This window comes from Octopus bimaculoides, chromosome 1 (genome assembly GCF_046866305.1).
Source record: "Octopus bimaculoides isolate indiv1 chromosome 1, ASM4686630v1, whole genome shotgun sequence".
Taxonomy (NCBI): domain Eukaryota; kingdom Metazoa; phylum Mollusca; class Cephalopoda; order Octopoda; family Octopodidae; genus Octopus; species Octopus bimaculoides.
In genome coordinates, this window is record NC_142928.1 from 23,231 (window position 1) to 41,865 (window position 18,635).

Consider the following 18,635-nt stretch of genomic DNA (forward strand, 5'->3'; position numbering starts at 1 on the left):
GACAAAATACGCAACTGGCTTCCAAAAAAGAAATAAGTACTTGGGTTGATTCGCTTGACTAAAATTGTTCAAGATGCTGCCCCAGCATGGCCGCACTCTAATGACTGCAACAAGCAAAAATGCAAAGGTATGTAGTGAAATAGATACACATGCGTGCAAGTTGAGGTTCAGAGTTTACTACTTCCCGTATATTTTCGGATTCACTTATTAATATTTGCTTTTTAAGAAGAAATATGATAATTTAGACTACCGCCAGCAAGCGAGGCTCGTTGGTCTAGGGGTATGATTCTCGCTTTGGGTGCGAGAGGTCCCGGGTTCGAATCTCGGACGAGCCCTGTCATTTTTAAATAAATAAAATAAAATAACTGTTATTCTATATTTGCTACAAAATATTTTGGCACAGAAATAAATCTAAAATGCGGAACGAAAACTCTAAGCAGTGATGTGCGCAGTTCGAAACTCACAGAGTTTCCCTTTCCGGTTTCTGGGACTGAAGAGGAGAAAACCCCCGAGAAGTGCATCCCTTCATCAGCCTGCTTAGTGAATACTCCAAACTTACGTAGTTTGTTTACACCTAACTGTCTACAGAAGGAAATTTTTCCACTGATAAATACAGTGAATATTTTTCTTTCGGGTTTGAATAATCCCCAAGCATTTTATTTTAGCATCCACGAAGGATGAAAGAAGTTCGATCTCACGGGATCAATAAAATAAGCGCCATTTAAACACTGGCATCGATGTAATCGACTTGCCCTTCTCCCCAAAATTCAAGACCCTGTGCTTATAGTAGGAAGAAAATAAAAATGGTTTCACAAATTTCTTCAATTTCATTGAATCGATAAAATGATTCTCTGTTTAACCCTTGATGCGGTGATTCTACTTGGCGTGAAATAGAGACATACGTGTGAAAGAAAAGTTTCAGAGTTTACTATTTCTTATATATGTTCAATTGTTGTTTTCACAGTTGGCTCGTTGGTCTAGAGGTATGATTTTCGCTTCGGGTGCGAGAGGTCCCGGGTTCGAATCCCGGACGAGCCCCTTAATTTTTATGATATTACACTTTTTAAAACACCGTTTGAAATATCTGTAACTCAATTCTAAATTCGAGATAGTTTGATGTGTTGAATTCAACTTGCAAGGAAGGTTTTATTGCAAAATTTTTGGCATAGTAAATTGAACGAGTTTGTTGTATCATTTTATTTTGTCGAACCGCTATGTTACAGAAACGTAAACACACCAGCATCGATTGTCAAACGATGTTGGGAGGGACAAATACAGACACACAAACATATACACACACACATACATGTATATATATATATATATATATAAAATATATAGCTTTAGGGAAAATAACCAATTTTCAAGAACTCATCGATGAAAATCCACTATCACATATAGAAAAATTAATAATTAAAAGCACAATAAATGAGTATAATATAAAGTAATGTAAATATCATAAGATAAATATAATAAAAAGTACACGTGTTGGGGTATCTATCTATCTATATATATATATATATATATATATATATATATATGTGTGTGTGTGTGTGTAAGTATATTTATATGTATGTATGTATTAGGGTGTGTGTTGGGGTATCTATTTAATTATTCTAGTAGCTATATTTTGTTTTTATTGGTAGGTTAATATTTTAGTAAGTTTAAGGTTTTATATTACAATGACACTACGATTTTGATTAGACTAAATCAATAGTAGTATTTTAGTTTATTTCATAATATTATTTAATTTACGACTATTAGTATTATTATTTATTTATTATATATTAGATTTTAATATTTATTAATATGTTTTATAAGATAACTATAGTTTTTTGTTTTTTTTATGTTGTTAGTTATATAAATTTTAAATTTTTCATTCATTTATTTAAGTATTATTATTTCATTCATGCTTTCGTATTCTATTCTCTATTTTAACGTAGTATTTTCGCGCGAACTCTTGCTTAAAACGCTATAGCTATTAGATAACGTCTTAGTTTTCAGTTTGAATTACGGAAAAATTTGGATAAGTACTGTTTTCACTTTGCTAAAGATTTTCTACTATTTGAAAATAATATGTATTCTTGTTTTTATACTATTCATTTGGTTCTTTATAGATTATTTTTAATAGATAACTTATTTAACACTAAATTATTTAGAAGTTATAGTTTCATTTCAACATAACATTAGAACTTCGATTTGAATAGTGTTGATATATTTTCGATTATTTTTGATTAATAATATTTGATTAATTATTAATCTTTATAGTTTATAATATCGTTAAAGTTTTTTAAAATCAAAACTTTGTATATATATATAAAGTTTATTCTTTTATTCTTAATAATTTTTTCTTTCCTAATTTTTTCATTCATAATTTTTCCATTCATAATTTTTTCATTCATATTTTTTATTATTACGTTTGTAGAAATAAATAATCTTGTATTTTTCTATTATTCAATTGATCTTTAATTATAATTAAATAAACGTCTTTAGCTTTAAATATTATAGCTTTAACTATTACACCGGTTAAATATGTACTAATTTTATCTTCATTATTATTTTAAACTTAAACTTCGTTCAACTTGTATTTAAAACAATGATAATTTAAAACAATGATAATTTATGTAAGATGTTTTTTGTATATAATATACATGTTATTATAATGGATGAAGGGATGATTATTGAATGGTTATTATTTTGATATTATGATTTTTTAAAATAATTTTTCTATCTTTATATAATAAGTATTTCATATTAATTCATTTGGTACTTATTGTTGGTTGAGATATATATCTAATTATAGTTCTACTTACAATCTGACGAGTAGCTATATTTTTGAATAGAATTTATTTTCGATAATTTCAATTGATTTTAATCGATTTAAATTTCTTTTCTATTTGAAAATTAGTTATGAAACACGTGTAATCTTTCTATTATATTTATCTCATGATATTTACTTTACTTTATATTATACTCATTTATTGTGCTTTTAATTATTAATTTTTCTATATGTGATAGTGGATTTTCATCGATGAGTTCTTGAAAATTGGTTATTTTCCCTAAAACTATATATTTTATATATACTTTATCTATAAGGTTCAATTTAATATTAATTTTTATAAATTGATTTTAATTGAGTTTTTTACCTGTAATTTTGGATTTTGTCCCTAATATTATTATATATATATATATATATATATATATATATATATATATATATATATACACGACGGGCTTATTTCAGTTTCCGTCTACCAAATCCACTCACAAAGTTTTGGTCGGCCCAAACCTAAAGTAGAAGACACTTGTACAAGGTGCCACGCAGTGGGACTGAACCCGAAATCAGTTGGTAAGCAAGCTACTTACCGCACAGCCACTCATACGTGTGTATGTATGTATGTATGTATGTATGTATGTATGTGTGTTTGTCACCCTACCATTGAGGGTTTCAACTCCTAAACCGCGTGGAGCGTTGTGTTCCCGAGTAAATCACTTCAACTCATTTTGTACTGTGATCACTTCGACACCTGACGTGTGGTACACTGTGCACCTGTTTAGGTAACGTTGATTTGAGGGGAGGAGCGAGCCAATGTACAGCACATACATTTGATCATTAGAAACAAATCATTTGCATAGGTCGTTCGGCAAAATAGCTGAACACACTTCCGTCGTCTTATATATATTTACCCGCAATTTACTCTTTTACTCTTTTATTTGTTTCAGTCACTTGACTGCGGCCATGCTGGAGCACCGCCTTTAGTAGAGCAAATCGACTCCAGGACTTATTCTTTGCAAGTCAGGTACTTATTCTATTGGTTCCTTTTGCCGAACCGCTAATGTAAGGGGACGTAAACATACCATCGGTTGTCAAGCGATGTTGGGGGGACAAACACACACACACAAACATATACACACACATACATACATACATACATACATATATATATATATATATATATATATATATATATATATATATATATATATACGACGGGCTTCTTTTCAGTCTCCGTCTACCAAATCCACTCACAAGGCTTTGGTCGGCCTGAGGCTATAGTAGAAGACACTTGCCCAAGGTGTCACGCAGTGGGACTGAACCCGGAACCATGTGGCTGGTAAGCAAGCTACTTACCACACAACGAATTGACTGTAAAACAAAATGCAAACAATGGGGACGCAGAGGTGCGGGAGACTTATTGGTCTTCATGATCCTGTTTTCGGGGTCCACGGGCCACGGGTTCGTATCCAGCACCATCTGAACTTTTTGTCGCTTCACTTTCATTCATATTTCATAAATAAAGGGTAAGTCACCCGAGAAAGCTAGTGGTGATTCTTGTCGTTAAAACACTTGAAACGGCGTTGCCTACCTGACCCCTAGCATTTATTGCAGTGTAAGGCGGCTTACTGGCAGAGGCGTTAAAACGCCGGGCAAAAGGCTTAGCGGTATTTCGTTCGGCTTGATGTTCTGAATTCAATTTCTGCCGAGGTCGACTTTGCCTTTCATCTTTTCGTGGTCGATAAAATAAGTACCAGTTGAGCACTGGGGTCGATGTAATCAACTTACCCTTGTGCTAAAAACTTGATACCAATATCTGTTCACTGACAGATTAACCAGTGTTAAAACTATATCGGTTTGTCTGATTTGTCGTTCTGGCATCCGGAATTTGGCTACCTGTCGCTGATGATCCGCGATATGGAGAAATCCCGTGATACAACAGTGCCATGTGCCGGTGCTACCGAAATATCGTCTGCCCATATTATATCTGTTTCTAAGCATTTGTCATCTACACGGATAATTTCTTGGGACGTTTACCGCAGTCTACGGCGTTATAAACAATATTCCAAGTTAGGTTGGACGCACTAATTAATATTTGCTGCAAAGCCTTCTTCTATCGTTAACAACTAATATTAGAATAAGCAGGAGGCTATCAGAAAATGATAAGTACAGAGGTCGATTTGTTCGGCTAAAACGTCTTCAAGGCGGTGCGGCAGCGTTGCCGCGTTCTATTGACAAAAGCAAGTAAAAAGTAAAAAATAAAAGATGAGCTGTAGATCATGTATAATACTATGACGGATTGATAATTATAATAAACCGATCATAGAACATTACATTCTATCACAAATGATGTGTTCCATAGAGTAAAACAGATGGACATGAGAAAGAGTTGGATTTAAGAGCTTTCGATTTTAGTGTTCATTGTAAAAGCCTTCGATTTCATCAGTTGGCTCGTTGGTCTAGGGGTATGATTTTCGCTTAGGGTGCGAGAGGTCCCGGGTTCGAATCCCGGACGAGCCCAATTTTCGTTTTCTTTTGTTTTGTTTTTTTGTAATGGCTTGAATTACTCTCTTAGTCTTTTACATTCTTCTTCTCCTTTTAACTTGTTTCAGTCATTTTGACTCTGGTCATGCTGGAGCAACGCCTTTTAGTCGAAGAAATCGACCCACTGGAATTATTCTTTGCAAACCCGGTACTTATTCTATCGGCGTCTTTTGCCGAACTGCTAGGTTAAGGGGACGTAAATACACCAACATCCATTGTGAAGCGGTGATGGTAGTGATGGTGGGGGACAAACACAGATACAAACCCACAAATATATACATACATACGTGTATATATATATATATATATATATATATATATATATATATATATATATATATATATATATATATATACATATATACGACGGGCTTCTTTCAGTTTCCAAGCAAATCCACTCCCAAGGCTTAGTCGGCCTGAGGCTATAGTAGAAGACACTTGCCCAAGGTGCTACGCAGTGGGACTGAACCCGGGACCATGTGGTTGGAAAACAAGCTTCTTAACACAAAGCCACGCCAGCGCCTATTCATGTTAAAAACTCCCGTCCGTTTCTCGATCCTTGTCGAATTTACGTCGAATTTATTTTTCGTCCTTTAATTGCTTTAGCCACTGGACTGCGATCATGCTGGAGCACTGAAGGGTGTAGTCGAATGAATCCACAATACCTATTTTTTGTGTCTGATATTTATTTTATGGGGTTTCTATCACCGAACCGCTATATCACGGCGACATAAACAAACCAACAACAGCTGCCAAGCGATAGAATGTTGGCGCCAAAGGCAAATACATACATACACCAACACATATGCGCGTACACTCTCTCACTAACACATATACACACACATAAACAGAGATATAGAGAGAAAGAGCGAAAGACAGAAAGAGAAGTTCAACAGCCACACATCAAGCTATTGTAGAAGATTCTTGTTTAAGTACAACTCCATGAGACTGAACTCGCCACTACATACTTACAATTACTAGATAATTTTCAGCGGGAATTGTCAGTTGGCTCGTTGGTCTAGGGGTATGATTTTCGCTTAGGGTGCGAGAGGTCCCGGGTTCGAATCCCGGACGAGCCCATTATTTTTCTGCTTTTTTTTTTATATTTACACTTCTGATACTATATTATTTAAAACGTTTTTTTCTTTATTTCCTCAACCCAATTTTAAATTCTGTAGATTTTTATGAGTTACTTTCAGCTTGAAACTTTTTCGCAAAGATTTATTAACATAAGCACAGGCGTGGATGTTGGGAAGAAGCTCCCCAACTACTTCTGCTCATGATCAGAGATGCACATATCGCCAGCCACCAAGGGACATGCTCAACTGGTTAACGTCAAACAACTGACAAGCAAATCTGTGGTATTAAGCAGAATATTTGCTGTAGCCCATCTTTTATACCAAGACAAAACAATGTACGTGATAACACTTCCAATCAATTAAGATCAGAAGCCACGAGAACCACTGCCTGGTACTGCATCCGGGCATTTATTATTATTATTATTATTATTATTATTATTATTATTATTATTATTTGTCAGAGTTATTTCATCACATATTCTGTAAACCTCTTCTATGACTTCCTGTTCTTTGTTTCTCCTCTCCCCTCTGGTTTTGCCCTGTCCATTCCATCTTCAGACTGAATAGGTAGGCCGAGATCATCCCCAAATAATAACAATATCTATTTTTATTGCTCTTCCATTTGTTAAACTTTAAATGTGGAAACACATTCCATGATGGACAAGAAAGTTTATGATTCCTACAGAAGGCTTTTGATTACAGACCGGTTATGTAAACTGAACATTCACACAGAAAAGAAAATAGAAAAACAAAAAACACGATATGAACATTATTTAATGCAACTTGCAAGTTTTTTTGCAAAGAATTTGGCATAGTAAATTGAACGAGTTTGTGTTTTTGATATTTCGCATGTTTCGAGGGAAGCGAGCTGGCAGAATCGTTATCATGCCGGACAAAGTGCTTAGCAACATTTTGCCCGTATTTACGTTCTGGGGTGAAATTATTTCACCCTTTCGGGGCTGAAATAAGTAGGGGTTGAACGCAGGAGTCGATGTAATCTAACCCTTTCGCTCAGAACGTCGAACCTTGTGCCTATAGGATATTTCCGATGTTTCAGAATATCTCCGGTTATTATTGAATAAAATAATTAACCGGTAATCATCTGTGAATTGAACCTGAGACCTCTCGCATCGGAGAAGAGAACCACACCTCTGAACCAGTGGTTCTTAACCGGAGTCCATATAACAGTTTTGTGGGTCCACATATGCAAAATAATAAATTGGGTCCACAATATTATTTTACTGGCCCATGGAAAGATTTTGCTTTGGATGCATTCATTACAAGGAACCGCTATGTTTCTCTCTCTAATTTTTCACATACGTTTTCAAACTCGGAACTTAGAAAACTGATAAGGAGGATACAGGAGGCGGTCGAAAAAGCCAGCTTCTATATATGGCTGAAGCGGGAAGACCGAATATGGCTTGAAAGTCATAACATGTCTAGGTGAGACAGGCTGACACTGAAGTGGCTTCGCGCCCTCCATTGTCAGTTAAAGTTCAGACAGTGTCATGTGACAACTTGCTGGAGCTACTTGCTGGAGCCTAGCAGCGGGAAGTTTAGACAGTGTCATGTGACAATATGCTGGTGCTGCCTACTGGACCCTAGCAGCGGGAAATTTAGATAGTGTCAAGTGACAACGAGCTGGGGCTGCCTGCTGGAGCCTAGCAGCAGATATAAAAAGGGGAACTTGACACGACGATCAGTCGGACGCTGACACTTGTTGATGCTGCATCGAAGAGGCCAGGGAATAGAAGAAAGAAGACATGCACCCAACACCAGAGCTGAAGACACCTCCGAAAGGAGGGGCCCCGCCACGTCAAAACGGTAGAGGAGTAGGGGCCGAAACCGGACGTGGTTCCTCCTGATGATGTCTTCAGCTAACTGGATCCTATAAAGGAGCTGTTGTGGTAGCAGACCACGAAACATGGTTGAAATTCCTCAGGAACCGACATAGTTCCGCCAAACTGAATATGCGATCAGCAAAATAATAATTTTGAAAGCAGTATCTGTAAAATTAACTTTCAAACATCTAATGGCTATGGGAATGGTGGCCCACCTGAAAAAGTACCCGAAGGGGACCATAGATAAAAAAAAAAGTGGTTGAGAGTCACTGCTCTAGACAAGTGTCTTCTACTCTAGCCTCCGGCCGACCAAGTTCTTGTTTTTTGGGGAATCTGATGGAAGCCCGCCGTAATACATACATACATACATACATACATACATACATATATATATATATATATATATATATATATATATATATATATATATATATATACTATTATTTTACTAGTTTCAGTCATTTCACTGTGGCCATGCTGGATATATATATCTGTGTGTGTGTGTGTCTTATTTCTGTGTTTGTCGTCCTCAACAGCTTGGCAGCCGGTGTTGGTGTTTTTATGTCACCGTAACTTAGCGGTTGATCAATAGCAAAAACGACAAAATACGCAACTGGCTTCCAAAAAAGAAATAAGTACTTGGGTTGATTCGCTTGACTAAAATTGTTCAAGATGCTGCCCCAGCATGGCCGCACTCTAATGACTGCAACAAGCAAAAATGCAAAGGTATGTAGCGAAATAGATACACATGCGTGCAAGTTGAGGTTCAGAGTTTACTACTTCCCGTATATTTTCGGATTCACTTATTAATATTTGCTTTTTAAGAAGAAATATGATAATTTAGACTACCGCGAGCAAGCGAGGCTCGTTGGTCTAGGGGTATGATTCTCGCTTTGGGTGCGAGACATCCCGGACGAGCCCTGTCATTTTTAAATAAATAAAATAAAATAACTGTTACTCTATATTTGCTACAAAATATTTTGGCACAGAAATAAATCTAAAATGCGGAACGAAAACTCTAAGCAGTGATGTGCGCAGTTCGAAACTCACAGCGTTTCGCTTTCCGGTTTCTGGGGCTGAAGAGGAGAAAACCCCCGAGAAGTGCATCCCTTCATCAGCCTGCTTAGTGAATACTCCAAACTTACGTAGTTTGTTTACACCTAACTGTCTACAGAGGGAAATTTTTCCACTGATAAATACAGTGAATATTTTTCTTTCGGGTTTGAATATTCTCCAAACATTTTATTTTAGCATCCACGAAGGATGAAAGAAGTTCGATCTCACGGGATCAATAAAATAAGCGCCAGTTAAACACTGGCATCGATGTAATCGACTTGCCCTTCTCCCCAAAATTCAAGGCCCTGTGCTTATAATAGGAAGAAAATAAAAATGGTTTCGCAAATTTCTTCAATTTCATTGAATCGATAAAATGATTCTCTGTTTAACCCTTGAAGCGGTGATTCTACTTGGCGTGAAATAGAAACATAAGTGTGAAAGAAAAGTTTCAGAGTTTACTATTTCTTATATATGTTCAATTCTTGTTTTCACAGTTGGCTCGTTGGTCTAGAGGTATGATTTTCGCTTCGGGTGCGAGAGGTCCCGGGTTCGAATCCCGGACGAGCCCCTTAATTTTTATGATATTACACTTTTTAAAACACCGTTTGAAATATCTGTAACTCAATTCTAAATTCGAGATAGTTTGATGTGTTGAATTCAACTTGCAAGGAAGGTTTTATTGCAAAATTTTTGGCATAGTAAATTGAACGAGTTTGTTGTATCATTTTATTTTGTCGAACCGCTATGTTACAGGAACGTAAACACACCAGCATCGATTGTCAAACGATGTTGGGAGGGACAAATACAGACACACAAACATATACACACACACATACATGTATATATATATATATATATATATATATATATATATATATATATATATATATATATATATATATATATATACGACGGGCTTATTTCAGTTTCCGTCTACCAAATCCACTCACAAGGTTTTGGTCGGCCCAAACCTAAAGTAGAAGACACTTGTCCAAGGTGCCACGCAGTGGGACTGAACCCGAAATCAGTTGGTAAGCAAGCTACTTACCGCACAGCCACTCATACGTGTGTATGTATGTATGTATGTATGTATGTATGTATTTGTGTTTGTCACCCTACCATTGAGGGTTTCAACTCCTAAACCGCGTGGAGCGTTGTGTTCCTGAGTAAATCACTTCAACTCATTTTGTACTGTGATCACTTCGACACCTGACGTGTGGTACACTGTGCACCTGTTTAGGTAACGTTGATTTGAGGGGAGGAGCGAGCCAATGTACAGCACATACATTTGATCATTAGAAACAAATCATTTGCATAGGTCGTTCGGCAAAATAGCTGAACACACTTCCGTCGTCTTATATATATTTACCCGCAATTTACTCTTTTACTCTTTTATTTGTTTCAGTCACTTGACTGCGGCCATGCTGGAGCACCGCCTTTAGTCGAGCAAATCGACTCCAGGACTTATTCTTTGCAAGTCAGGTACTTATTCTATTGGTTCCTTTTGCCGAACCGCTAAGGGGTCGTAAACACACCATCGGTTGTCAAACGATGTTGGTGGGACAAACACACACACACAAACATATACACACACATACATACATACATACATACATACATACATATATATATATATATATTTATATATATATATATACATATATATATATATATATATATATATATATATATATATATATATATATATATATATATATATATATATATATATATATATATATATATATATATATATATATATATATATACAAGAATAAGGGCAGAGAATCGTCAATTAATAATAGAATTAATAATTAACAATTTTGCCAAGTAGTTCAGTATGAAAAAAACCTTTATCGGTAGAACTATTTATCATCATAAATATACAGGGATTAGCAATTGAGTTGCTTCTCCAACATACTGAAAATTCAGAAATAGCAGTCAAAGAACTACTGATTCCAAACTACAAATTTTCTCTAAAGCGGATGGCGATATTTATGGCACACATAGAACAAAAAACCGGAGGGAAAAGCGTAAACAAAACCAAGCCTTTAGTTAATTGGATACGAATCGTTTCATGGTTAAGTGAATGGAAATTTCACTATTCCAATCTTCAGCCCAAATATTCTGATAAATTTGAAAGTGTCTCTAAAAAAATTCACGGTAATTTTTGGCCATGCGACACCAAAAATCAACGATAAGAAAGGCACTTACGAATTCATCGGCTAGCGAGTTCAGGCACCTCACCTCAAAGAAAATCTATTCCATGTGCGTCACAAATAGTCCCGTATGAAAAAGTCCTGTGTGGAAGGATTTACGGTTTAACCATCTAACTTAGAGATATCAAATATAAAATATACAAGAATAAGGGCAGAGAATCGTCAATTAATAATAGAATTAATAATTAACAATTTTGCCAAGTAGTTCAGTATGAAAAAAACCTTTATCGGTAGAACTATTTATCATCATAAATATACAGGGATTAGCAATTGAGTTGCTTCTCCAACATACTGAAAATTCAGAAATAGCAGTCAAAGAACTACTGATTCCAAACTACAAATTTTCTCTAAAGCGGATGGCGATATTTATGGGACACATAGAACAAAAAACCGGAGGGAAAAGCGTAAACAAAACCAAGCCTTTAGTTAATTGGATACGAATCGTTTCATGGTTAAGTGAATGGAAATTTCACTATTCCAATCTTCAGCCCAAATATTCTGATAAATTTGAAAGTGTCTCTAAAAAAATTCACGGTAATTTTTGGCCATGCGACACCAAAAGTCAACGATAAGAAAGGCACTTACGAATTCATCGGCTAGTGAGTTCAGGCACCTCACCTCAAAGAATATTTGGGCTGAAGATTGGAATAGTGAAATTTCCATTCACTTAACCATGAAACGATTCGTATCCAATTAACTAAAGGCTTGGTTTTGTTTACGCTTTTCCCTCCGGTTTTTTGTTCTATGTGTGCCATAAATATCGCCATCCGCTTTAGAGAAAATTTGTAGTTTGGAATCAGTAGTTCTTTGACTGCTATTTCTGAATTTTCAGTATGTTGGAGAAGCAACTCAATTGCTAATCCCTGTATATTTATGATGATATATATATATATATATATACATATATATATATATATATATATATATATATATATATATATATATATATATATACGACGGGCTTCTTTTCAGTCTCCGTCTACCAAATCCACTCACAAGGCTTTGGTCGGCCCGAGGCTATAGTAGAAGACACTTGCCCAAGGTGTCACGTAGTGGGACTGAACCCGGAACCATGTGGCTGGTAAGCAAGCTACTTACCACACAACGAATTGACTGTAAACCAAAATGCAAACAATGGGGACGCAGCGGTGCAGGAGACTTATTGGTCTCCATGATCCTGTTTTCGGGGTCCACGGGCCACGGGTTCGTATCCAGCACCATCTGAACTTTTTGTCGCTTCACTTTCATTCATATTTCATAAATAAAGGGTAAGTCACCCGATGAAGCTAGTGGCGATTCTTGTCGTTAAAACACTTGAAACGGCGTTGCCTACCTGACACCTAGCATTTATTGCAGTGTAAGGCGGCTTACTGGCAGAGGCGTTAAAACGCCGGGCAAAAGGCTTAGCGGTATTTCGTCCGGCTTGATGTTCTGAATTCAAATTCTGCCGAAGTCGACTTTGCCTTTCATCTTTTCGTGGTCGATAAAATAAGTACCAGTTGAGCACTGGGGTCGATGTAATCAACTTACCCTTGTGCTAAAAACTTGATACCAATATCTGTTCACTGACAGATTAACCAGTGTTAAAACTATATCGGTTTGTCTGATTTGTCGTTCTGGCATCCGGAATTTGGCTACCTGTCGCTGATGATCCGCGATATGGAGAAATCCCGTGATACAACAGTGCCATGTGCCGGTGCTACCGAAATATCGTCTGCCCATATTATATCTGTTTCTAAGCATTTGTCATCTACACGGATAATTTCTTGGGACGTTTACCGCAGTCTACGGCGTTATAAACAATATTCCAAGTTAGGTTGGACGCACTAATTAATATTTGCTGCAAAGCCTTCTTCTATCGTTAACAACTAATATTAGAATAAGCAGGAGGCTATCAGAAAATGATAAGTACAGAGGTCGATTTGTTCGGCTAAAACGTCTTCAAGGCGGTGCGTCAGCGTTGCCGCGTTCTATTGACAAAAGCAAGTAAAAAGTAAAAAATAAAAGATGAGCTGTAGATCATGTATAATACTATGACGGATTGATAATTATAATAAACCGATCATAGAACATTACATTCTATCACAAATGATGTGTTCCATAGAGTAAAACAGATGGACATGAGAAAGAGTTGGATTTAAGAGCTTTCGATTTTAGTGTTCATTGTAAAAGCCTTCGATTTCATCAGTTGGCTCGTTGGTCTAGGGGTATGATTTTCGCTTAGGGTGCGCGAGGTCCCGGGTTCGAATCCCGGACGAGCCCAATTTTCGTTTTCTTTTGTTTTTTTTTTTTGTAATGGCTTGAATTACTCTCTTATTCTTTTACATTCTTCTTCTCCTTTTAACTTGTTTCAGTCATTTTGACTCTGGTCATGCTGGAGCAACGCCTTTTAGTCGAAGAAATCGACCCACTGGAATTATTCTTTGCAAACCCGGTACTTATTCTATCGGCGTCTTTTGCCGAACTGCTAGGTTAAGGGGACGTAAATACACCAACATCCATTGTGAAGCGGTGATGGTAGTGATGGTGGGGGACAAACACAGATACAAACCCACAAATATATACATACATACGTGTATATATATATATATATATATATATATATATATATATATATATATATATACATATATACGACGGGCTTCTTTCAGTTTCCAAGCAAATCCACTCCCAAGGCTTAGTCGGCCTGAGGCTATAGTAGAAGACACTTGCCCAAGGTGCTACGCAGTGGGACTGAACCCGGAACCATGTGGTTGGGAAACAAGCTTCTTACCACAAAGCCACGCCAGCGCCTATTCATGTTCAAAACTCCCGTCCGTTTCTCGATCCTTGTCGAATTTACGTCGAATTTATTTTTCGTCCTTTAATTGCTTTAGCCACTGGACTGCGATCATGCTGGAGCACTGAAGGGTGTAGTCGAATGAATCCACAATACCTATTTTTTGTGTCTGATATTTATTTTATGGGGTTTCTTTCACCGAACCGCTATATCACGGCGACATAAACAAACCAACAACAGCTGCCAAGCGATAGAATGTTGGCGCCAAAGGCAAATACATACATACACCAACACATATGCGCGTACACTCTCTCACTAACACATATACACACACATAAACAGAGATGTAGAGAGAAAGAGCGAAAGAAAGAAAGAGAAGTTCAACAGCCACACATCAAGCTATTGTAGAAGATCCTTGTTTAAGTACCACTCCAAGAGACTGAACTCGCCACTACATAGTTACAATTACTAGATAATTTTCAGCGGGTATTGTCAGTTGGCTCGTTGGTCTAGGGGTATGATTTTCGCTTAGGGTGCGAGAGGTCCCGGGTTCGAATCCCGGACGAGCCCATTACTTTTCAGCTTTTCTTTTATATTTACACTTCTGATACTATATTATTTAAAACGTTTTTTTCTTTATTTCCTCAACCCAATTTTAAATTCTGTAGATTTCTATGAGTTACTTTCAGCATGAAATTTTTTCGCAAAGATTTTTTAACATAAGCACAGGCGTGGATGTTGGGAAGAAGCTCCCCAATTACTTCTGCTCATGATCAGAGATGCACATATCGCCAGCCACGAAGGGACATGCTCAACTGGTTAACGTCAAACAACTGACAAGCAAATCTGTGGTATTAAGCAGAATATTTGCTGTAGCCCATCTTTAATACCAAGACAAAACAATGTACGTGATAACACTTCCAATCAATTAAGATCAGAAGCCACGAGAACCACTGCCTGGTACTGCATCCGGGCATTTATTATTATTATTATTATTATTATTATTATTATTATTATTATTGTTATTATTATTATTATTATTATTATTATTTGTCAGAGTTATTTCATCACATATTCTGTAAACCTCTTCTATGACTTCCTGTTCTTTGTTTCTCCTCTCCCCTCTGGTTTTGCCCTGTCCTTTCCATCTTCAGACTGAATAGGTAGGCCGAGATCATCCCCAAATAATAACAATATCTGTTTTTATTGTTCTTCCATTTGTTAAACTTTAAATGTGGAAACACATTCCATGATGGACAAGAAAGTTTATGATTCCTACAGAAGGCTTTTGATTTCAGACCGGTTATGTAAGCTGAACATTCACACAGAAAAGAAAATAGAAAAACAAAAAACACGATATGAACATTATTTAATGCAACTTGCAAGTTTTTTTGCAAAGAATTTCGCATAGTAAATTGAACGAGTTTGTGTTTTTGATATTTCGCATGTTTCGAGGGAAGCGAGCTGGCAGAATCGTTATCATGCCGGACAAAGTGCTTAGCAACATTTTGCCCGTCTTTACGTTGTGAGGTGAAATTTTTTCACCCTTTCGGGGCTGAAATAAGTAGGGGTTGAACGCAGGAGTCGATGTAATCTAACCCTTTCGCTCAGAACGTCGAACCTTGTGCCTATAGGATATTTCCGATGTTTCAGAATATCTCCGGTTATTATTGAATAAAATAATTAACCGGTACTCATCTGTGACTTGAACCTGAGACCTCTCGCATCGGAGAAGAGAATCACACCTCTGAACCAGTGGTTCTTTACCGGAGTCCATATAACAGTTTTGTGGGTCCACATATGCAAAATAATAAATTGGGTCCACAATATTATTTTACTGGCCCATGGAAAGATTTTGCTTTGGATGCATTCATTACAAGGAACCGCCATGTTTCTCTCTCTAATTTTTCACATAGTTCAACCGACATAGTTCCGCCAAACTGAATATGCGATCAGCAAAATAATAATTTTGAAAGCAGTATCTGTAAAATTAACTTTCAAACATCTAATGGCTATGGGAATGGTGGCCCACCTGAAAAAGTACCCGAAGGGGACCATAGATAAAAAAAAAAAAGTGGTTGAGAGTCACTGCTCTAGACAAGTGTCTTCTACTCTAGCCTCCGGCCGACCAAGTTCTTGTTTTTTGGGGAATCTGATGGAAGCCCGTCCTAATACATACATATATATACATATATATATATATATATATATATATATATATATATATATATATATATATATATATATATATATATATATATATATATATATATATATATATATATATATATATATATATATATATATATATATATACTATTATTTTACTAGTTTCAGTCATTTCACTGTGGCCATGCTGGATATATATATCTGTGTGTGTGTGTGTCTTATTTCTGTGTTTGTCGTCCTCAACAGCTTGGCAGCCGGTGTTGGTGTTTTTATGTCACCGTAACTTAGCGGTTGATCAATAGCAAAAACGACAAAATACGCAACTGGCTTCCAAAAAAGAAATAAGTACTTGGGTTGATTCGCTTGACTAAAATTGTTCAAGATGCTGCCCCAGCATGGCCGCACTCTAATGACTGCAACAAGCAAAAATGCAAAGGTATGTAGTGAAATAGATACACATGCGTGCAAGTTGAGGTTCAGAGTTTACTACTTCCCGTATATTTTCGGATTCACTTATTAATATTTGCTTTTTAAGAAGAAATATGATAATTTAGACTACCGCCAGCAAGCGAGGCTCGTTGGTCTAGGGGTATGATTCTCGCTTTGGGTGCGAGAGGTCCCGGGTTCGAATCCCGGACGAGCCCTGTCATTTTTAAATAAATAAAATAAAATAACTGTTACTCTATATTTGCTACAAAATATTTTGGCACAGAAATAAATCTAAAATGCGGAACGAAAACTCTAAGCAGTGATGTGCGCAGTTCGAAACTCACAGCGTTTCCCTTTCCGGTTTCTGGCGCTGAAGAGGAGAAAACCCCCGAGATGTGCATCCCTTCATCAGCCTGCTTAGTGAATACTCCAAACTTACGTAGTTTGTTTGCACCTAACTGTCTACAGAGGGAAATTTTTCCACTGATAAATACAGTGAATATTTTTCTTTCGGGTTTGAATATTCCCCAAGCATTTTATTTTAGCATCCACGAAGGATGAAAGAAGTTCGATCTCACGGGATCAATAAAATAAGCGCCATTTAAACGATGTAATCGACTTGCCCTTCTCCCCAAAATTCAAGGCTCTGTGCTTATAATAGGAAGAAAATAAAAATGGTTTCACAAATTTCTTCAATTTCATTGAATCGATAAAATGATTCTCCGTTTAACCCTTGAAGCGGTGATTCTACTTGGCGTGAAATAGAGACATACGTGTGAAAGAAAAGTTTCAGAGTTTACTATTTCTTATATATGTTCAATTCTTGTTTTCACAGTTGGCTCGTTGGTCTAGAGGTATGATTTTCGCTTCGGGTGCGAGAGGTCGCGGGTTCGAATCCCGGACGAGCCCCTTAATTTTTATGATATTACACTTTTTAAAACACCGTTTGAAATATCTGTAACTCAATTCTAAATTCGAGATAGTTTGATGTGTTGAATTCAACTTGCAAGGAAGGTTTTATTGCAAAATGTTAGGCATAGTAAATTGAACGAGTTCGTTGTATCATTTTATTTTGTCGAACCGCTATGTTACAGGAACGTAAACACACCAGCATCGATTGTCAAACGATGTTGGGAGGGACAAATACAGACACACAAACATATACACACACACATACATGTGTATATATATATATATATATATATATATATATATATATAAATATATATATACATATATATATATATATATATATATATATACGACGGGCTTATTTCAGTTTCCGTCTACCAAATCCACTCACAAGGTTTTGGTCGGCCCAAACCTAAAGTAGAAGACACTTGTCCAAGGTGCCACGCAGTGGGACTGAACCCGAAATCAGTTGGTAAGCAAGCTACTTACCGCACAGCCACTCATACGTGTGTATGTATGTATGTATGTATGTATGTATGTATGTATGTATGTATGTATGTATGTATGTGTGTTTGTCACCCTACCATTGAGGGTTTCAACTCCTAAACCGCGTGGAGCGTTGTGTTCCCGAGTAAATCACTTCAACTCATTTTGTACTGTGATCACTTCGACACCTGACGTGTGGTACACTGTGCACCTGTTTAGGTAACGTTGATTTGAGGGGAGGAGCGAGCCAATGTACAGCACATACATTTGATCATTAGAAACAAATCATTTGCATAGGTCGTTCGGCAAAATAGCTGAACACACTTCCGTCGTCTTATATATATT

General features: G+C 36.6%; 9 non-coding genes across 9 annotated transcripts; all 9 read left to right on the forward strand.

The window, feature by feature from the left end:
* Positions 1-263: 263 nt before the first annotated feature.
* On the forward strand, positions 264-335 carry Trnap-ugg (transfer RNA proline (anticodon UGG)). The gene has a single exon. It is a non-coding gene; the product is annotated as a tRNA-Pro (tRNA).
* A 631-nt stretch (positions 336-966) lies between these two features.
* On the forward strand, positions 967-1,038 carry Trnap-cgg (transfer RNA proline (anticodon CGG)). The gene has a single exon. It is a non-coding gene; the product is annotated as a tRNA-Pro (tRNA).
* A 4,186-nt stretch (positions 1,039-5,224) lies between these two features.
* Trnap-agg (transfer RNA proline (anticodon AGG)) lies at positions 5,225-5,296 on the forward strand. Its single transcript has one exon. It is a non-coding gene; the product is annotated as a tRNA-Pro (tRNA).
* A 1,031-nt stretch (positions 5,297-6,327) lies between these two features.
* On the forward strand, positions 6,328-6,399 carry Trnap-agg (transfer RNA proline (anticodon AGG)). The gene has a single exon. It is a non-coding gene; the product is annotated as a tRNA-Pro (tRNA).
* Positions 6,400-9,792: 3,393 nt separating this feature from the next.
* On the forward strand, positions 9,793-9,864 carry Trnap-cgg (transfer RNA proline (anticodon CGG)). Its single transcript has one exon. It is a non-coding gene; the product is annotated as a tRNA-Pro (tRNA).
* A 3,841-nt stretch (positions 9,865-13,705) lies between these two features.
* Positions 13,706-13,777, forward strand: Trnap-agg (transfer RNA proline (anticodon AGG)). The gene has a single exon. It is a non-coding gene; the product is annotated as a tRNA-Pro (tRNA).
* A 1,015-nt stretch (positions 13,778-14,792) lies between these two features.
* Positions 14,793-14,864, forward strand: Trnap-agg (transfer RNA proline (anticodon AGG)). The gene has a single exon. It is a non-coding gene; the product is annotated as a tRNA-Pro (tRNA).
* Positions 14,865-17,035: 2,171 nt separating this feature from the next.
* On the forward strand, positions 17,036-17,107 carry Trnap-ugg (transfer RNA proline (anticodon UGG)). Its single transcript has one exon. It is a non-coding gene; the product is annotated as a tRNA-Pro (tRNA).
* Positions 17,108-17,729: 622 nt separating this feature from the next.
* Trnap-cgg (transfer RNA proline (anticodon CGG)) lies at positions 17,730-17,801 on the forward strand. Its single transcript has one exon. It is a non-coding gene; the product is annotated as a tRNA-Pro (tRNA).
* The last annotated feature ends 834 nt before the right edge of the window (positions 17,802-18,635 follow it).